The sequence below is a fragment of the Podarcis raffonei genome, chromosome 6, assembly GCF_027172205.1.
Source record: "Podarcis raffonei isolate rPodRaf1 chromosome 6, rPodRaf1.pri, whole genome shotgun sequence".
NCBI classification, from domain to species: Eukaryota; Metazoa; Chordata; class Lepidosauria; order Squamata; family Lacertidae; genus Podarcis; species Podarcis raffonei.
This window is the reverse complement of record NC_070607.1, coordinates 57,985,573-58,007,681: the sequence shown is the minus strand read 5'-3', so window position 1 is coordinate 58,007,681 and position 22,109 is coordinate 57,985,573. Positions and strand designations below refer to the sequence as shown.

The following is a 22,109-nucleotide window of genomic DNA, read 5'->3' as shown; positions in this document are numbered from 1 at the left end:
AGTGATGCCCATTGTGTTTAATGGGACTGTGATTTTTTTTAAGTGAAAAGCTTTGCTTTTTTTTAAAGATCCCTTTGGCAGCCTTGGGTAGCATGCAAAACAAGGCCTGTTTCTCTCTCCTCTGCCTCCTCCTCTCAAGCATGGTTAGCGAAGCTTGCTTTGGCTGTGTTTGAGAGCCAAGTGGGCAGGGAGGGAGTTAATTCCTGGCTGCATCCTATCTGCGGTGTGGGAGTGGCTTGGCAATATGGGGCGCAATGGAGCAAAGCCTCCAGTGAAAGCCAATCCACTCCCATCATCCCCTAAAGCTTTGAGGGGATTAGAGGCTCAAGAGTGGTTATTTTTCCTTCCTGTGACCCCTCCCAACCCTGTACCATCTGTGGCGCCAGCTCTGCCCATTCAGAAAGAGCAGCTAGATGCCAGCCACAGACAGATACCCCATTCTGAAGGATCTCTCTCTGTAACTGAAACTGCAGCTCTTCTCATAGCCCCTCCAGACATCTTTGGACATTCCTCACGATTTGTGCTCATAATGGTATCAGGGCAGTTATACACAGGCCTGTTGTCAACGCTGTTTATGCCTGCAAAGGCTTCAGGGCAGTCATACTCCATTTGTACTTGGTGCATGTTCTATAACGTCCTGCTCAAATCCTTTAAACTTTTTATATTGCAAATGTTCAGGATTAATTTTTGTCCTGCGTTTCTTGCAGTGTAATGAAAGGGTGTCCCTCTGGGTGGCAATAATGCAATAACACTGGGGAACGATGCCAAAACAACTAACAGTGTGGCATGATGGTCCACCACTAATGTATCAATGACATGCTGCAGAATACATCTGCCAAACAAAAAAAATCCCAAAACCATTAAGGAAAAGGCCCTTAATGTTTCTGTAATACCTATTGGAAAACATGCACTTGGTGGTCTGAGACCAAATTTACCCACAGAGGAGCTGCATATCAAGGCTGGGCAGCCAGCCTTGCAATATTAGGCAGAGTCAGTGCTTTTCTTCTAGAAAAAGAGTGCTGGTACTGTGTACCCTTGAGAACCCCCAGAAAAAAGCACTGGGCAAAGTAAGGTGGTTGCCTCAGGCAGCAGATGCTGGGAGTGGAGTGGGGTGGGCAGCATCCATAAAGTGTTCCAGGACATACCTGGGTGTGCCTACAACCTGCCCTCTGCTTATTTGACTAGCCTGCTGCCTTCCAATACAGCAGAGAATGCTGTCCCTCCACTGCTGTGGAAAAACCCAGTTGTCTTCTGTACGTGCATGTTTGGAGGGACAGGGCAGGGCACTATCTTGTCATTTGTCTCAGGCAGCAAAGTGTGTATGTCTATAGCTATAGCTATAGCTATAGATATACGGTATATAAATAAAAATAAACAACAGCTTTTCTTTACACCCTCTAAGAGGCTTAACTGTTTGCCAGCCCTTGACATTTGAACCCTGGTCTCCAAGGCCACCACAACATATTTGATGTGTGAGTGTTTATGTGGGATATAAAGCATAGGAAAATGTTTTTTCCCCCTTATTAATGAAATTGACATGCTAGCTAGTCAGTATAGGGCTCACCACTCCAAAGGGGTGGATATTTATCACATTGTACAGAACACCCAAGCCCTGGCTTTTCCTGCTTAAAGGGTCTGTCCAGTGAGGGGGCCAGGCTCAAATTTCACCAAAATATCTCCTGAAGCGGCAACTGAATGTTCCGTTTCGCATTCACATTACAAATGGATATCTGGTGCAAGCCTATGCAGATCTAATCAGGTCGGCTGAGTCCAATGGGGCTTACTTCCAGATAAGTGGCGAATAGGATTGCAACCTTAAATCCTGCATGCTGGAAGAGTCCCTGGTCTTCCGTTACCAAAATATAAAGTTGTGTGGAAAACACAAAATCTTGTTAAATTCACATAGTTACCTAAACCCCTTGCTATAACGAAGCAGTTGGGAGTCTCAAATATTGGCACATTGTGCAACCTTCTCTCTGAGGAGTGCCAGCGTGGGGTGGGGGTTGCCAGAGAACTGTGAGAGTTAAACTAGACTTGACATGGGAGACCCGTGAACAAGATTTCTCATGGTCTTCTTTTTAACAGCTGGGGTGAGTGTGTTCATAGCTGATTTGGACCAGACTATGCTGTTGTTGGAGCCGGTGGCTTTTAATCACTCCTGCATGCTATATTTCCTATTAAAGTACTCCCCAGTGTTTGGGGATGCGGGTGGCGCTGTGGGTTAAACCACAGAGCCTAGGACTTGCCGATCAGAAGGTCGGCGGTTCGAATCCCCACGATGGGGTGAGCTCCTGTTGCTCGGTCCCTGCTCCTGCCAACCTAGCAGTTCGAAAGCACGTCAAAGTGCAAGTAGATAAATAGGTACCACTCCGACAGGAAGGTAAACAGCGTTTCCGTGTGCTGCTCTGGTTCACCAGAAGCGGCTTAGTCATGCTGGCCACATGACCCGGAAGCTGTATGCCAGCTCCATCGGCCAATAAAGCGAGATGAACCACAACCCCAGAGTCGGTCACGATTGGACCTAATGGTCAGGGGTCCCCTTACCTTACAGTGTTTGTTATTGGCTGGGGTGGGGGAGATGGCCCTTAATGCAATTGGCAAGCCCTACTCTTGACCTGAATTTTATCCATATGATGCCGCCACCCTTCGTAGCCTTGTAATGAAAGTAGCTAAAAGCAGAGGCACAAAAGGTAATGGTGGGACCCTTCTTCTGGGCACCCTCTTCCCCAACTGTGATTTGCCCCATGGGTGTACAATACACAGGTACCATGTGCCACACAAACCCTCACAGCTGCTGTTAATAGTGGTGCCCTTGGGGGATTTGAGACTCAGGAGGTTAATGGTTTAATACACTATGTATATATACCTACCTGAGAGAGTAAGTCCTATTGAATAGAGCAGGAGTTACTTCTGAGTAACCAGGCAGAAACCTGTGCTGCGAAGTGCCCTCAATGCCCCTTGTTCATCACAGCCCATTTCCGGAGCTGGGAGCAGATTTCTCTCGGTAATACAGCACTGTCTGTTCTCCCACTATCTTTTCCTGGGATCAGGGGTTAGTTTCTCTGGACTGAATACCTTGATTGCAACTTGGGGATTGAGCATGCAACTCTTAGCTGCCTCATTCATTCAGTGTGCGCGCGCGCATATCGGTGAAAGGGGATTGTATGGTTATACAGCCCTTTGCGGAAAATCTTCAGGGACAGTCGTGAAGGAAAGCTACAGGAGGGCAATTCCTTTACGAAGACTACCCCCACCCAAAACTGGGTTTCTGCCCCTCCTGTATGGAGCACATTGAAAAGATGGCTGAATCCGCCTCCCTCCCTAAACGACGCAGCAGCATCTGGCAGGAAGAGCCGGCTAACGTGACCTGCTCCTTGGAGGAGCCTTTGCCCGGGCCCCGTGAATCCAGTTCTGCGTCTCTGTCTCCCTGCCATGGCTGGACACTTACTTGAAGGGAGGAAAGAAGCAGCAAGACCCCCAGATATGGAGGAGGAGAGAGGGAAGAGAAGTTGTGCAGCGGAGCAGCCATGCCTTAGTTTCTGAGAGTGAATGAAAAGAGGGTGAGCATCGGTGGTGCGTGTGAAGACAGAAGCAGAAAGACTGTGGCTGTGTATGCAGTATAATTTAAAGCAACCCCCCCAACCCTGGGCACTGTAGTTTACCCCCCACAGAGCTGCAGTTCCCAGCACCCTTCACAAACTACAATTCCCAGTATTCTATTTTTGGGGTGTGTATGTGCGCGCGCTTTAAATGTATGGCGTGTGCCCAGGGACCGCAGCTGCATTGCTACAGTGATCTCCCTCGGTGGTCCGTGGTTCGAGTCCCTCGTTTTGCTGGGGTGGGATTGGAAAGCAGTGGGGAGGAGGGGAGAAAAAGACCACGGAGCCTGCATTTGCTTGCTATTGCTAACCTCACATTTCCAAAAGATGTCTGGACCTTTGGGTGCGCAAAGGGGTCCTCCGCATCGCCCAAGCCCCAGTCCTCCGCCCCAGAGCCCCCCACCCCACCCAGACCCAGCTCTGTGTGTGTGTGTGCGCGCGCGCGCGCGCACGATCGGGGGTGGGTAGGTGGGGGTCGCATGCGCCCCGCTGACGCAGCACCTTTCCCTCCCCGGCTAGGGAAGGGTTAACCCCCACTCGGGTACTATTTACTCCTTGCGCTAAATGACAGCTCGGGCGTCACGTGACGTTTAAATCCCCCCGGAGAGCGCATGGAGCATGCCCAGCTCGGGCTCCTGGGGAAGGATGCCGGATTCGGCGGCAGCAGCGGCAGCAGCATCAGCATCTCCTCTTCGCTCTTCCCCCTTCTGCTCGCTCTTGGCGAGCCCTGGTGATGAATGGTGGCCGCCGCGGGGAGAGAGATGGTGAGGAGCGGCTAGCGGGAGAGGAGGACGAGTGAGGAGGAATCCATCCGAAGGAAGGCTTCTGCTCCAGCCGGGCAGGAGGAGAAAGGAGGAGGAGACGAGGGTCCTGGCTCGGAGCGAGCAGCAGCAGGTCATCGCCATGGCTTGGAATCTGCCCACCCGGAGGCGAGCCGCCCGGAGCCATTGCACGGTGAGTGTCTCTCCCTCTCCGGCTCCTCCGAGAGCGGCAGCCTGCTTGCGCCGCGCGCCCAGGCAGCCGGGCAGCCTTGGACAGGTGCGGCACGCAGCGCCGGGGCTTCATGGAGGATGCTGGCGAGAGCCAGGGCAATGACAAAGAACCTCCAGCTTCAGGCTCCTTGCAGGAGGGGAAAAAGGGGGTGGAGGGATGAAAGAGAGGCAGCAGCTCTGGGTAGCTTGCCTTGCAGCCCCTCTCCTGACACCGCCTCCCTTTCTGCCTCGGATGGACATCCTGCTGTGGCGTGCCGGGAATGCTACTGAGCCTGCCTGGGCTGGCAGAGCCTGAGCTGAACGTGCCAGGGTGCGTGTGTTGCTGCTGGGCATGCAGTCTGCCTGCTAAAGGGGTTGTGTGCCTGTGCTGAGCAGCTCTCATGGCTCAAGGGTGTATGGGCCTTTTTTGTTTTTGGTGGGGGGTGTACTGAGAGGCAATGCTGTGCCTCCAGGTACTATGGCCACCCCCACCCCCAGAAGGCTTGTCTATCTCCCTCAATAGGTTTTGACATCCCATCAGTGTTGGGGATCCAACTCTGGGAAGCAAGCGGAGTGGGAGGAAAGGAGGGGGGGGGTCTCGGCAGCCAATGCCAGCAAAGGATGGCCATAAAGGATGCCCGTTAGCTTGCTCCAAGATCAGGGTGGGCAAGCTGTCATTCCCTTTGCAAGGCTGTGCTGGAGAGAGGCATCTGTAACATGCAAGAAGTGGGGAGAAATAAAGTAAAGGAAGAGACAAAAAAAGAAAAAAAAGCATGCCTTAAAATCCCTGGCAATTATTATTATTATTTATTAAATTTTTTAGATGCTTTATCTTGCTCAGGGCACCCAAAGCGACTTAAAACCAGTCAACCAAACAAAAACCCCCAACATAGGAGAAAGAGGCTGGGGTACACTGCTAAAAGATGAAGGTTGCAACCCTGTGCACACTTACCTGGGAGTAATCCCTATCAAGCGCTTCTCAGACACTGTGAGTGAGGCCTGCTTTGTGTAGCCAGTAACATTTAAACCCCCCCCGGATACAGTGTGTGTTTCATGATGTTTTCTGGATGGGCTGCCAGGGCTTCGGGTTTGTCAGAGCAAGGAGGGAAATTGGTGTTTCCTCCTCTTAAGGGGCAGCGAATGCATGACATAACAGGGATGGAGAGAGCGTTCTGTTTTCTTGGCAGAACTAGGTCCCTTGAGTGGTGATGCATTAATGCTGCCTTCCATTTATCAAAGGTGCTATATTCAAACGCTCAAGCGAGAGCCCATTTCCAGATTAAGGAGCTGCATCCAGCTGCTCTAAACTTGGCCTTGCATTTTTTGCTTTAAAATCGGTTACAGGCATCATCTTTCAGATGCTAGTAAAGGTCTCTGTGCAGTTTATCTCACTAGTGTGGACATGAATCCTGTGTGTGTCTGGTTTTTATAAATCTCTCTCTCTGATCCTTCAGAATGAGATATGGGTAATGTAATGCTGGCACATATTTGGCTGTTGTCGCTGTCCACTTGTGGATGTGCTTTCATTGCACACCCATGCCTGGTCACAAGAGGACAGGCACAATTCCCACTTATGGCAATGTAACTGGAGCTGGGACAGGTCCAATGCATACAGGCACCTAATCTAATTTTGGTGTCTTAATTCACATCGGAAAGTGTGGCTCCTGGCCCTTTGATTTTTCTCTGCCAAATAGCTGCCACTGCCAGTAGCATCAACAAGATACTGCAGGAAATTGAGCTGCCTTGAAAACGGGCAGATCAATAAAAGCTCCTTGAGCGTCATCTGGTAATTATTTGATTTTGATGTAGGATTCCAGTTCTGTTCCTCTTCTTGACATGAGATCCTGGTGCCAAGCTTTGGGTTCATGGATAGAAGACACAAGTGGTTTCCTCTTTACCTCCAATTACACTATATAGGGTGAACAAATCAATTTCTTTGCTTGCTCACTGTGTTGGGTCTAGTCTTTGACTTGGAGACATGCTTTGCTCAGATTGTAGCTTAGACATGCTACAATCAATGGAGTTTGAGGCTTAAATCCTACCCTTTGGGCTGTCTACTCCCTTTTCTTCCTTGCATCACCAACAGAAACCAATTTGATCCCTTGCTTTTAGCATCATCATCATCATAATCAAACAGCTCCAATTCATATCTTCTATTATTAGAGATCCTTAGCAAGCTGACACAGCCTACTACACAAACCAGTTGAGCACTGATAAGCTGATTTAGTTCCATTATGCATTTTAATACCCCAGTCCTAAAACTGTTACTTGGTATCAGTAATACTGATGCTTGTAATATATTTAGTCAGGATGAGGGTATAAATGCATGCATATTCAAGTAACTGCTTTGTGGATCACAGCTCCAACAGACCAATGAATGCATCTATGTTAATACAGCATGCAGGAAGTCAGCTCCAGCCTATGATACAGTAAATTCTTTTTATTATGCAGCTGTTAAAGCCCGGTAAACATGCTCAGATTCTTCAGATGTTATCTGTCTAACATGCATAATCAGGTCAATTAAATCCTGATGTTTTGGGGTGTTATGGTGTCTGAATGAATTTTAATGCTGTGGAAAGAAGCTGAGTTGATAGCCCTGGGTAGGAGAACAATGTTGTTGTTTTTTATCTCTCTGCCAGGTATATCACACACTAGCTTTTCATGCACTGTGCTTGAAAACAGGCACTTCTATGATTGCCTAAAGCAGTGGTTTTCAACCAGTGTGCTGTGGCACCCTGGGGTGCCTTGAATGATGGTCAGGGGTGCTGTAGGTAACACTGGCCTCTGTCCCTCTTTCCTTCCCTCCCTCCTCTAATGCTCTCTTGAGTCTCTGCCTCCCAAAGGCTTCCACAGTTGTTCATTGCAGCAGCCCTGCTGCCACCACTGCTGCCTCCCATGGTAAAGTGTTGGCTTCACATTCACCTTTGGCCAGTCTCTGTTGGGCCACTAAGGCTGGGGGAATCCTCTGCCCAGGCCTCTGTGGGGCGCTGTGAGGAGGCACCTCTCTTTGGGGTGAGGTGGGTAGCTGCTCAGAGGACTCTCAAGGACTGGAGAAGCGGAGGCTGAGGGAACACTCCACAAAGGAGGGTGTTTGAAAAAGGGTGAGAGGCTGCCAGCTCTGCAGGCAAGGGGTGACATAACTGGGCTCCTGAAAGGGGTGCCGCAGAAAGAACGTAGTTGGTCAAGGGAGCCGTGGACTCAAAAATATTGAAAACTTCTGGCCTAGAGGCTATATTTTACTCACCATAGGCAATCAGGCAAGGGACTTTGGATAAACTGGAAGACAGTAGTTCCTTCCCACCTCACCCCATTTGCAGGGTATGATGTGCCACAACTGGTTAATATAGGTATGTGGGCAGAGAAGCTCTTAACACTTTTTTTTGGGGGGGTGTAAGCTAGTTTTTATATTTTTTGCAGACTTATTTGGAACTGCTGAGTGTGCAGTGACCACCTAGGCAGCCACTGCAAAAAAAAAAAAAAAAAAGGTTTGAGAAGCACTCTTTTAATATGCTTGTGAGCAATTTCCTTCTTCCCCATCCAGTTTATCTATTATTTTCAGAAAGTGAAAGCATCCTATCATTAGCCCCATCATCTGAATTTTTGGGGGGCAGCTGAATGACTACACTGTCCTTTTGCACTCTGTGGAGTCTTGTAGGTCTGATCCACCCTTATAAGTATATTCTCATAAGTCAGTGTTTTGGGTGTGCAGCTTATGGGCATTGACTAAACTTGGAAACTGCTGGCCTCCAGTTGAGAGCATATCTTTTTGAATTGTTATTAGGGAGAATTCTTTTCTGTTTTTCTTTTTTTAAGTTATGCACTTTTCAAATGATTTTTAATATACCTTACTTTAAAAAAAATCAATGAAATGCAATATAAAAACAAATTAAACGGCTGCATTAAAAGCCAGCAAAAAACAACCCCCCAATAAAAATAGTAGACATGGTCATCAGATGCCTTCTGGAATAAAGATGTCTTCAAACACCATCTGAAAAGGGAAAGTAACCTGATGGACTTTCCCAGGGAGCATATTCTATAGCTGTGGTATACCACTTAGGAAGCTCTCTCCCTGATTCCAGTCAATCAGATATAACTCACAATGGGACAAAAAACAAGACCCTAATGCAGATTTTAAGGCTCAGAGTGGCAGAATGGCATAGTCTGCAATTCTTAGGATACAGGATTTTTGGTCGTTACAAGCTGCTTCAATGTGGCCAGGAGAGAAAATTGGAGTTCTCTGGTATCTGAAGAAAGGGATGCTTATCTTTTTGAAAAACAGGATTTCTCTGAGCCAAGGAGGCATCTTCTTTTTGATGTTTCTGAGAATTCCAGACGACCCATTTGTTGAGCTGATAGGGCAATTAGACAATGTTGCCTATTTAATGAGTATTCATTCCGATTTGTGTGTGGGGATGCTAGAAGTTCTGCCACAGCAAGTGTTATCCCACACTTCCCAGTACATTTTCTCACCACAGAGGCGGTTTTTAGGGTGTTGTGTGACAGGTTCAGTTGCAGTGGGGGCCGCACTGCAGGGGGCACCACAACAATGCTGTAGAAGGGAGCATGAATTTTAGTGTCGCACAGGGCGCCACTGAAATTTGAGAGCCCAAACTCCACCACTGCACATCACTTTTCTTACTGGAAAAAGTCTGATCTTCAGGGGAAGCAGGTTGCTTGCACAGGAGCTCCAGATAAGCTTTAATTGTGCAACCTGAATTTGCCATTATGTGATTGAACCCTGTTCCAAAAGAGCAGCTGTCTGGAAGCACCCTTTGAAATGAGTGCAGAGAACTAGGTTTAGGGGCTTTTCCAGATCACCTTATTTGTATTAGAAAGGGAATTTTCTTGTAGGATCCAGACATTCTTTCTCAAGGTAGTGTTTCTATTGTAGGACTATTGTCTTTTTAAACATTGAAACTATGGTGTCTGTATGTTTTTATTATCTGTCATCAGAAAGGAAAAAAATACATTTGCGCATTAGCTGACATTTCCCATCTTGTACAGTGGTAACTTGGTTCTCGAATGGCTTGGCTCCCGAGCAAATTGGCTCCCGAACGCCGCAAACCTGGAAGTGTTCTGGTTTGCGAATGTTTTTCAGAAGCCAAACATCAGATGCGGCTTCCGCTTGAGTGCAGGAAGCTCCTGCAGCCAATCAGAAGTTTTTGAATGGTTTCGGGAGTCAAATGGACTCCCAGAATGGATCAAGTTCGAGAACCAAGGTACCACTGTACACTGATGATTTTCAGACTTTCCACCTTTCTGTTGAGGAAGCTGTGCAGGGCACCTGATGAATCCATTGCTTATGATAAAGGATTGTGCTGGGTTGAGTGATTGTTCAGGTCAGACGCTGGCCAGAATTCTTAGGCCTCAGTATTGCCACACATGAACTGAGAATGTACCATATACAATTGCTGACAATGTTTCTGCACACGCTGAAGTGAACAGTAATGGTGGACAATAGAATTTTGTCCACCATCATCGATCTACTTGTAGAGTCTTGATAAGCTGGTTCCAAGGAACCCCAGAGTTCCTCAGAGCACATTTTGAAATCTGACTTAACTTTAGCATGTGTGTGTATGTGACTGAAAACTTGTGTGATCTCTGAAAATGACATCCATCTCTTGACCCAGAAAGCTTCAAGCCTGTTATTTATCTCTCAGAACTTTACTAGGCTTGGCATATTCTGTGCCAGATGGTGGTTATAATGACTGTATAATCCAGAGACCAGTGAAACAGTATGGCAGGTTCCGTCTCAAACGCTACAGGAAGGAGGACAGAAATAAGGCCACGCTCTCCTTGAGGATTTGATTAAGTCTGTAGTGATATGTTCTGTTTGTAGGTTCATGGCCACATATGGATTTATGATGAAGGGACATGGGCCCCACCACAAAACTGGATGCAGTGGGGAGGAAAGTTGTTCACAAAATGGCTGCCATGGGAATGTGCCCATTCACAAAATGGCTGTCACCTTTAAAGTAGCAGAAAAGGAGGCAATACAATAAAATGGTGCAAATTTGGGAGACTTTAATTTAAAGTCTTTGGAACTAAGGGGTCAGTCTTGTGAAACCCAGCTTAAGGGAACTGCATGGCAGAATCCCAAATATCATTTTATCTGGGGGGAAAATGCAAGTGCCTAATAGGTCTTGAGCAAATATCCTTGTGGGTAGTTAGGGGAGGTCAGATTCGTTGGGTGCATGCTTTTGGCTGGGAGAAAGGTTGTCATGCAGAGTTTGTTATTGTGCATGTTGGTCTGTGGCCTAGTATTAATGAACCCCCATTGGTTTTCTGTTCTAGCAGTTGGTTGAAATGGAGGCAGAATGAGCCCCATAGGAAGAGTAAGATGTTTTTCATACAGATGAGGGGGGTGGAATCTGAATTAATTACCTCCTGTTTCCCAAATAGGCTTAGAACTGTCAGAACTAATTTTCCCATCTGGGGCTTGCAATGCATGGCATCCTCGACAGGGGAGAATATTATCTTGTGGGGGAAGGGAGGTTACTAAAGAGGACGGAGGTACGTTTGCCCCCCTCCTCCCTCCCAGTTCCTTGTAATTCTGCAGCTATGATGGAAAGGCTTTCTTCCGCCTTGAGAAAAGTAAAATAAGGACAGAGCAAGCTGTGTGACAAATGGCTTTCAAGCAATTGCTGTCCCAGTAGCAGGCAGCCTGCCAAACTATTTAAGCCCAATAATAATATAGTACAGCAAATCTGAAGCCACCTAGGAAAACAGCAGCATTCAGCTCGCTGACAGGCACACATGCTTAATGCTCCATGCTTAAGTTGGAGGAGAATCTCCCAGAAACATTTACAATATGGCGTCTGCTGGACTCTACTTCTAACAAAGACTATCCAACAGAGGGCAGTGGTGAGTAACCTTAACTAAGCTCAGTTGCCATCCGTTTAACAACCAGTTTTAGATTTCCCTTTGAATATTTTCTGGCATGTTATGATTATCAGTGAAAAAACATGGTGTTCTTTATTTTGATCTGTTTTGAAAAAATGATAATTTCCCCTTTATTTTTTTTCCAGCCATTGATTCCAAACCCTGAAAGAGTTCAGACTGTGCTTTTGTGGGTGGGTGGAGAGATTGGGCCACAAAATGACTGGCTTCAGAGTACATTATGTGATATAAAAAACTCAACATTGTGTATTATTATTATTGCTTTATTAAGGTGTGCCAAAAAATACAGAGGCTAAATCATAGAATCATAGAATCATAGAGTTGGAAGAGACCACAAGGGCCATCGAGTCCAATCCCCTGCCAAGCAGGAAACACCATCAGAGCACTCCTGACATATGGTTGTCAAGCCTCTGCTTAAAGACCTCCAAAGAAGGAGACTCCACCACACTCCTTGGCAGCAAATTCCACTGTCGAACAGCTCTTACTGTCAGGAAGTTCTTCCTAATGTTTAGGTGGAATCTTCTTTTTTGTAGTTTGGATCCATTGCTCCGTGTCCGCTTCTCTGGAGCAGCAGAAAACAACCTTTCTCCCTCCTCTATGTGACATCCTTTTATATATTTGAACATGGCTATCATATCACCCCTTAACCTCCTCTTCTCCAGGCTAAACATGCCCAGCTCCCTTAGCCGTTCCTCATAAGGCATCGTTTCCAGGCCTTTGACCATTTTGGTTGCCCTCCTCTGGACACGTTCCAGTTTGTCAGTGTCCTTCTTGAACTGTGGTGCCCAGAACTGGACACAGTACTCCAGGTGAGGTCTGACCAGAGCAGAATACAGTGGCACTATTACTTCCCTTGATCTAGATGCTACACTCCTATTGATGCAGCCCAGAATTGCATTGGCTTTTTTAGCTGCCGCGTCACACTGTTGGCTCATGTCAAGTTTGTGGTCAACCAAGACTCCTAGATCCTTTTCACATGTAGTGCTCTCAAGCCAGGTGTCACCCATCTTGTATTTGTGCCTCTCATTTTTTTTGCCCAAGTGCAATACTTTACATTTCTCCCTGTTAAAATTCATCTTGTTTGTTTTGGCCCAGTTCTCCAATCTGTCAAGGTCGTTTTGAAGTGTGATCCTGTCCTCTGGGGTGTTAGCCACCCCTCCCAGTTTGGTGTCATCTGCAAATTTGATCAGGATGCCCTTGAGTCCATCATCCAAGTCGTTGATAAAGATGTTGAATAAGACCGGGCCCAAGACAGAACCCTGTGGCACCCCACTAGTCACTCTTCTCCAGGATGAAGAGGAACCATTGATGAGCACCCTTTGGGTTCGGTCAGTCAGCCAGTTACAAATCCACTGAGTGGTAGCATAGTCAAGACCGCATTTTACCAGCTTCTTTACAAGAATATCATGGGGCACCTTGTCAAATGCGTTGCTGAAATCAAGGTAGGCTACATCCACTGCGTTCCCTTCATCTACCAGGCTTGTAATTCTGTCAAAAAACGAGATCAGGTTAGTCTGACATGACTTATTCTTCAGAAATCCATGCTGACTATTGGTGATCAAATGATTAAAGTAACTGAGCCAATGATATTTCAAAAAGATTGTGGGTCTGAGTACTGCTTTGATGTGCATGGCACAAAATGGCTTCCTTCATTTCCCCTCAGTTGTGCGTAGATATTACTGATTCACTGGGCTAAGGAACAAAGAAGCAGGTGTGTCGTATTGTTCATGTAGTGTTATGTTGTTCATCATGCCATTAAAAATGTATCTGATTATCATGTTTCTGGACCGTTCATTATTCATGAAATAAGGGTAAGTTTTTATTCAGATTAAGTAATAAAAACCTGCTGTGATATTTTTCTGTCCTTGGACTGTCTTTGGTTTTAGAGAATCCTGCATGTGGATTCAGTGCAGATGTTGGCTATCACCTGGACAGTTTGCCTATTTCTTGTTATGAAAATATATAAGCCAGAATTCTTTCAGGTTTTGGATCTTGGAACACTGAACAGTTCTGTGCAATTTTTGGTAAGTGTAAAACCCAAATTTGCTGCCAGACTGCTGCTAAGGTGTGTCCCTTGCTTTAAAGCAGCCTCATGGAACAGGCCATTAAAATAAATATAAGTTGGGCATTAAAAGAACTGGCTTGGCTGGTTTAAAAACAAGGAAACAAGCCCCTGGATGGTTTGGTCGTGTCTTCTTATGATCTGGTATCAGCAGTTACCACTCATTTCCAGCTAAATACATAGCCTGTCAAGGGCTGGCCAGTCTTTATAGACCTCGGGCTTTGACCTGGTGTGGTCTCATGCATTTCACAAGCATTGGTCCCTGAAGCCTTCTGACCTTGCTGTAGATTCATTATGGCAGCCATGTTTGCTTTCTGAGTTCCCATGGTAACCAAATAGTAGGAGTAAGTGGTCTCGAAATGGCTTGGAATGAAGAAGGGATAACAGCGACCCTCAAACTGAAGAGGATAGATTCTGTGTTCTGAGGAGCAGTATAAATCTGAACGCCTCACTTCACAGAGGTTGCAGGACATAGTCCCTGTATAGTAGCTGTAACGTGCAAGACAGTCTGCCATGGCGCAGATTGCAGCAGCCATTGCATGAAGACTATCTGCCATACCACCACCAAGCAGTCATCTTGGAGACAGAAGACACTGTGTGAACTATCCACCTGATATAGGCAAGTGGAGCCATTCCAAGTTTGGCAGTGTTTTGTCAGGACGGGGGGGAGTTAGATGAAGTATAATCGGAAGTCTGAGCAGAAATATGTGCTTGAATTTGAATCAAATAATACTGAAAGGATGCAGGAGTTTTAAAATATGCATTAATGTTTCAAAATGAATGTGCACAGGGCACCCTGCTGCTATGATTGCTTGTAACTGCTTTGCCCCATAATGAAACAGATCACTCTTTGTTGATACAAAAATCCACATGAGTGGCTTTTGCATTGCAGTAGTTACCTTCTCCACTCAAATGTTTGGTTCTCAAGTGAATATACAGTACCAATGCTCCTTAAAGTGCTGCCAAGCACAGATGCTACAGCTGCCCTCTGTGTTTAGGGTTTGAGGTCATGCATCGATTTGTCCCTATCGATATGTAGCATTGCTGCTGTGTTGTAAGATGCCACTTCTGCTTTCCCTCAGGCTACATTAAATGTGACACACATTCCCCCCACCCTGGTGATCTATAGCAGACTGAAGAAATCTCTCTTTTTTTGTGGAGATAACCGAAAGCCTCTGTTGATCTATAGGGCTAGAATGGATTCATTTATACCTTATAGTCCAAACTCTACTACGACACAAGCAGAAAAGGAAGTGCATCATGGTGGTGTTCCTAATGATAGCACAAGTCCTTGTAAGCTGCATTTGCAAAACATATTCCTTGATTTTGAAGGGATATTTTGGGCTGCCATACATCCAGATTTTCCTGGACATGTCTGGGAACAGCAGAATGATGTGTGGGCAGATTTTCACTAAATCGGTAGAATGTTTGGGAAAACCTGGTCATATGGCAAGGAAGGGGGCTCAACAACTTTGTCCAGATTTTCACTTTGGGGAATATGGCAACCCTAGGATATTGCATAGGGTGGTGGAGTTTATAAAGTCCAGTTTTTGGTTACTCTGACTCCACCCCCCCTTATGTTCATGTCATATTTCACTTTTCATCACAGCAAAGGATAACTGCAGGCTTTTCTTTTGGATATGCTCAGTTGTAAGAAGACACAGATACCATGCACCTTGCCAAGCTCCTTACTGCCTCCTGTTGGCTGCTTTCCATTTTGGAATCTGAAATACTGCTATTCTTCTTTCTCTAATCACTGACACAAGTTCAGGGTGAGGTTATGTAGCTGTCTGGCTGCAAGGCAGTGTGTGCAGGTTTTATCTCCAGACCTTGTTCATTCTTCAGCCCAGACCTGATGTCAGGCAGCAAATAATTCTGTGCAAACACCAGCCAGACATGTGCATTATGACTTAATCCTCCCTTGTGACCGGCATGGAGGCCTTAATCCTCGGGTGTTACTGAAAGCGTTGTGTGCGTGTGTGCATATGTGCTACAGAATAAAAAAAGAATGTATCTCACTTCTTTGGAAAGCACCTTTTAGATGTGTGGAATAATTAGAACAGCTCTCTCCCCCCCCCGCCCCCGCCACAGCCCAAACACCATGAACATAGAGCTGTTTTTTGCTGTCACTGATAGGAATGGAGCAGGATGAGGCAGACCACAGGAGTCCAATACCCAGTGGATTCTGTGGCTACTATATTTTGGAAAAGCTTTGTGTTGCCGCATGCTGTCTGGGCCGAAAAGTGCTCTGCATGTTGAGGATCTCTTCCAAAAGCCCAAACACTATTGAGGTGGGGTTATAATGGTTAAAGTGTCAGACTAGGACCTTGGGAGACCAGGATTCAAATTCCCACTCAGCCATGAAGTTCACTGGGTGTCTTTGACCCAGCCACTGCCTCTCAGCCCAACCTATCTCACAGGGTTGTTGTGGGAGGTTACATGAGGAAGGGGAGAAGAACCTTGTATGCCACCTTGAACTCCTTGGAGGAGAAGATGGGATATAAATGCACCCATTTGTCAAATGCATCCATGGTGAAGAGTTCTACCCACCTGCTTTGGGAAGAGGCTGCATTTTCTCTTTTTTGGTCATGTGTACATAGACGTGGGCTTGCCGATCGGAAGGTCGGCAGTTCGAATCCCCGCAACGGGGTGAGCTCCCGTTGCTCGGTCCCTGCTCCTGCCAACCTAGCAGTTTGAAAGCACGTCAAAGTGCAAGTAGATAAATAGGCACTGCTCCGGCGGGAAGGTAAATGGCATTTCTGTGTGCTGCTCTGGTTCGCCAGAAGCGGCTTAGTCATGCTGGCCACATGACCCAGAAGTTGTATGCTGGCTCCCTCGGCCAGTAAAGCAAGATGAGCGCTGCAACCCCAGAGTTGTCCGCGACTGGACCTAAAGATCAGGGGTCCCTTTACCTTTACCTTTTACATAGAAAGAAGACAGATGAGCAAATAATCTGATCTGGAATACAGCCACTTCCTAAGAGTGTCTGCTGTCCTATCTGCCCATCTCTGCTTCTCCCTTTAGATGATGGAACTGTTTCTGTTTTTTCCTGCCTCTGTGATCTGATGATGTAGATGGTAGGAAGACTGGCAGGACTTAGGGTGCACAGACGACAGCTAGATTTCCAAAGGAGGTTTTGTTTTTCCTGTTTATCCTATGTGTAGCCAGATGGGAAGGTGTGGTGAGGTTGGTCCTTTAGAAACCAAAGCAGAATTCTCTTGAGTGATTAGGCCTGTTGTTTGATCTCAGCAGGCGTAGCTTCCATGCACCTTAAATACAGTTCCTCTAAAAATCGCATCCCTTTCTCTACCGCAGAAGATTCCTCCAGGAGCGCTTTGGCTTATGACTGTTTGGTATGCAGCCCAAGTCTCAAGCATTGCAGTCAGAGTCCTATTGGGATGGAGCCTGCGTCTATTGAAGAGAGTTCATCTCTGAGCGCAAAGCAGGAGCTGTGAGCTTAAAGGAAGGAGAAAGAGGGCATTTATCTAAATGGGAACAAATATTCAAAATAACAGTAGTCACTGTTTGTGCCTCCCTCGTGAGTAAAGGGTTGGGAATGTTTGGGACAGGGTGTGAAATATGATGCAAAGGCTCATATGACAACAAGGGAAGCGGCTGGATTTCAAAGGTTGGTAGGGCTGGATGAAGTTCAGCTAAGTCCAGGCTGCATGCACACACACACATCCATGCAGGAGCCATTCTGCAAGGCTACCCATCACCCATAGGAGGCGCCGAGCTCCCAGGTGTTCATACAGCTAAAGGAAATAGGGGAGAATCAGTATGATGTAGTGGTTAGAGTTCTAGACAAGGATTTTGTTTTCTTAGGGTGTAACTAGTTGTGTCAGACCACGGCTCTCCCACTATATTTAGACTGGGGAGACCTGGGTTTAAATCCCACCCAGCCATTAAGCTGACTTGGTGACTTTAAAGGCAGCCATTGTCTGGCAGCCTAACCTACTTCACAGGGTTGCTGGATGAATGAACCATACATCACTCTGGGCGACTTGGAGGAGATAAAAATGTCACAAATAAAGCACAATAAATTGAAAACCACATCATTCAGCAGTACATTTCACAGCGCCTGCTTTAAAGGCATGGAAAAGGAGCAGCGAGTCACGTGTCCTAGTTTGTCACCAGGCCTGAAAAAGAGCCGTTTCAAATCTGCATGACAATTTTAAGTACTTCTTTAGATGAACATTCTAATTTGCAACCTTCTGAAGGAAAAGAAAAGGGTGGACCAGTTATTTTATCTTAAATGTAGGCTCTTTTTGTCGTGTGAATGGGCTGTCAGTCTGGTGTCTTATTGCAGCTCTCTGTGCTCGCAAGGCCCTTTGTCCCATGTCTGCTTATTTGGCTTGGCAGCCTGGGGTGGTGGCAGTGCAGGGCCTCCTCTGAACTGGCCTATCAGCTGCCTGATTGACTCTAATGTGCCTCTAGCCCCACCAGCAGCCACCCAGACAGGCGTTAATTGCAGGAGCTGGAAAAAGCAATAATTAAGAGATAATGAGAAGGCTTTTGTGTGAGTCTGGCGTCCTGCATTCCTGTCAGCAAACATGCTGCTTGGGTGCTGAACCACCCAGTTCCTCCTCTTTTCACACATAGGACCAGCTCTGCTCACTCCTCTTCAATGGAGCTGATGCAATAGGCAGGCCTACAAGCCATTGAGACCCTGGACTCTTGCCAGCAGCACTCCCCAAGCGCCATTGTGTTGTCAGAGGTGCTGACGGAAGAGAGTTCTGAGGGACATAATCCTTTCAATGCAATTTGGAGGAGGACAATGGAGATTGCTTTGAACCGATAGCTGTCGCCCACATCTGCACTGGGTTCTCGTTGGGTTGCCAACTTCTCAACTGACGCTTGCACTGTGCCTTTTTGACAGCCGCTTGATATGGGGGGGGGGAGGCATTAGGAGGTGACGTTTGGAAATAAACATTGTTGCTTGCTAAAATCAGCCGATCAAGCTGCTGTCAAAAGCATGGAAGCAAGGGTTTGTAGTACCTCTAGGCGTTTCCACTTCTTACAGCTTATTTTGTTTCTTTACTGCTGTGCCCCCCATGTTTATGAAATCGTATCTCCCTTTTAAATGGGCAGATGGAGCCTTAGCACATTGGCTCAGAAGCCCCACTGTGTTCAATGGAGCTTACTTGCTAGAAAATACACATCTCAGATTGCATCCAGACCAGGGGGATGCTCACATTAGTGGCGTAAAATGCAGTAAGGTAATTTGTTGTTCACATCAGAGAGGGGGAGTTCTCCACCCTGTGCGCATTATGTTTTTGGCTTTCCTTCTCTTGCACCAGTGGCATAGCGTGGGTTGTCAGCACCCGGGGCAAGGCAAGTAATTTGCGCCCCCTAACCCCTGGATTTGCGCCCCCTAACCCGTGGATTTGCGCCCCCTAACCCGTGGATTTGCCCTAACCCCAGATGTTGCGCCCGGTGCGGCCGGCCCCCCCTGCACCCCCCATGCTACGCCACTGTCTTGCACTGCCCTCCTGGGAACTCCTATCCATGAAGCTGTCATCTGTGCATATGTGCTAACAGTGCATGTATGAAGGCTGTTCAGAGTCTGTTCACATTGCTGCATACTCCACATTCAGTTTTCTAGTTGGATTGAAGCTGGTTTAAGGGGGAAAATACAGCAAAGAGCAGTATTTGTCAAAAAAACGGAAGCAACCAAATGGATTATGGCTAATGTTGTGTGAATGTGGCTTCAAAAACTAGCTGTGGGTGCCCACTGGATGCAAAGTAAGCAGTCCTGTGAACATACCCTAGATCTGCCTCACATCATTCTAGAATGAGTCTTGTGGCACCTGAAAAACAAACCAATTCATATGTTTTTGTAGAGTCTGCTTCATCAGATGTAACAATTAAAGATGCCACAAGACTGGTCTTTCCTGCATTGGACTGACTTGGCCACTACCCCTATTAAACTCATTTGATTACAACTTCTCTTTGTTTACTACTAGGAGAAGGCCTCTCCTTTTGTCTTCGGTCTTGTGGGATCTATGTGAGTGTTTAGGATCGTTGCATGAGTATGGGCTCCCATTTGCACAGAGGCTTACATGCTCGGACTTCAGTGTGCATAGGATCTGTACGGATGATCTCTACCCTGCAAAAATGGAGACTAGATAGCTCAGGCATGCAGAGCCTACATTCATGGGTGTGTGTTCGTGTGTGTACATAGGTCTTGGTGCTGGTCGGGCAATGGTGAAGGGGTGGGGCCAGCAAATAGAATACAGCTCTTCCCTACCCCAGTACATTCCTCCACCCTATGTAGCTTCTGTTATAATTTCATTTATTTTTTAATACACATCTTTGATGTGCTGCATCTAATTGTGGTTAAAGAATACAAATGTTATCAATATACTCTTCACTCTTTGAGGGCCTTGGTTATTTAGTGTCCTTTCAGTAAAAAAAATAAAAAAAAGGTAAAGGACCCCTGACAGTTAAGTACAGTCACAGATGACTCTGGGGTTGTGGTGCTCATCTCGCTTTATAGGCCGAGGGAGCTGGCATTTGTCTGCAGACAGTTTTTCCGGGTCATGTGGCCAGCATGACTAAGCTGCTTCTGGCACAACAGAACACCAAAACCAGAACAGCACACGGAAATGCCGTTTACCTTCCCGCCGCAGGTATTTATCTACTTACACTTTTCTGGCGTGCTTTCAAACTGCTAGGTTGACAGGAGCAGGGACCGAGCAACAGGAGCTCACCCTGTCGTGGTAGTATACGGTCCTTTCAGTAGCATACCTCAAATTCCCATGTGTAGGTAGAGCTGAGCACAGAGTATTGCTCTTATTAAGTATTTCTTCTGTACCACATAGTTAAACTCTGGCGCTCACTCCCACAGGAGGCAATTTCCTCCACTTTCTTGTCCCTTGTGTTAGCAGTGGTATCCCAGTGCATTGGTTCCACAAGCAGTAGGTACCACTGGAGCAACAGTGGTAATATGGCAGCATGGGTCCCATATGACTGCTTGTCTTGAGGCTCCACTGATACAAGGTGAATTTGGAAGCCAACCTATCCCTGCACAGCACCCTTAAGTCAAGGGTGCGATAGGCTTAAATCAGACATCTCATAACCTATGGCCACCCTGTATGTTAAACATCAATGGGGATTAGGTGCTCATACTTTCTGCCTAGATTACAGTGGCATAGCGTGGGGGGGTGCAGGGGGGGCCGGCCGCACCGGGCGCAACATCTGGGGGTTAGGGTGCGCAAATCCACGGGTTAGGGGGCGCAAATCCATGGGTTAGGGGGCACAAATTACTTGCCTTGCCCCGGGTGCTGACAACCCACGCTACGCCACTGCTAGATTATAAAGTTAAATTCTTATTAGCGTCATTAAGTACGTCTTAAAAGAATAAGATGTATTGGATGGATTTAGCATAAGAACAGTTAACGATCCTGTTTCAAAGTCTGTAATGGATACCCCAAGAGGAATTGATCTAGGTCCCTGGAAGAGAAACTAATCTTATGAGCAACACTTGAGTAAATACAAGTAAAGTTGAATAGTGTCTCCAATAACATCTGTTTCCTATAACGTTCACGTTAATGGAAATGTAGAATTGGGATATGCCTGCTATTTCGAGAATTTGGGGTTTGGTTTTTTTGTTAGAAACAGAAATATTATCCCATACATTGAGTTTTTGGGTTAGGGGTAAGAAAATGAATGAAAATCCTTTTAAAAGCAGGTGCAATTTTAATAGCAAATGAAGAGACAATGTATTATTAAAGAGAATACAAATGAAAGTGCTTTTTTATTAGAAAGAGAGAGAATACTAATACAAAATACATCTTAGCGGCAATGTACAATCGATCGATACAAACATGAGAACAGTGAAATTGAAGAGAACTGGAAATTGATTTGGGAAACATGAGCTTATATCCATGCTAACAGCATTGTTAATGTGGGCTCTATTTGTTCATTTGTTTTAGCAACATCTCCCCTTGCTTAGGGTAGGGCACAGGAAGTCAGTGCCCAGCCTCTTCCAAAGGGGAACATCCAACAATCTATGGCTGTTTTCTTCCTAAGAAAGGATGGGGCTATTTGGACGGATCTCTTCCTTTGATGTGCATGGCATTTTTGCATTTTCCATGGGCCTTGGGTTGTGTGAAGGGCAGGTTGGTGAAGGTGTTTTGTGGGCAGCTGTTAAATCAGATACATAATAGAAGGAACAACCTAGAGGAAGTGAAAGTGTGAGTGGGCTGATGGAGCGCAGGAGAGCTCCATTTAAAAACAAGGCAACCATCCACTTAACCCCAGGCTGCGCTCCAGAAAGCAATAGATTAGCTAAAGCAGCTTTGACTTGACTTCCTCTGATCTTGGGCACAGTCAGGTCAATGGGGGAAAGAAGCCAAAGCCACGGATTCCTGGAGACTGTTGCCACCTTTATATCAAAATATTTATTTTATCACAATATTTTTAGACCACCCTTTTATATAAAATATCACAGCAGTGTGCAACGAAATATTCAAGTATTATTAAAACAGTGTCATAAGAACAATAGGAAATAACCATAGAAACTGACTCATTTTGGCAAAGTTTAAACACCTGTCGACACAAAAAAGGTCTTCA

The 22,109-nt window shown here is 46.3% G+C and overlaps 1 protein-coding gene across 20 annotated transcripts in view; it reads left to right on the top strand.

Moving 5' to 3' along the window:
• The window catches only part of PLEKHA6 (pleckstrin homology domain containing A6), a 198,062-nt gene that overhangs the window by 6,309 nt on the left and 169,644 nt on the right, over nucleotides 1–22,109 (top strand). Inside the window, exon 1 of one of the 20 annotated variants that reach the window (XM_053393228.1) lies at nucleotides 4,138–4,553. The exons of the other annotated variants lie outside the window; for them this stretch is intronic. The gene's annotated coding sequence lies outside the window, so the exon portion shown is untranslated. Of the gene's footprint in view, nucleotides 1–4,137; nucleotides 4,554–22,109 lie in introns of those variants that run through there. 20 annotated transcript variants of the gene reach the window in all.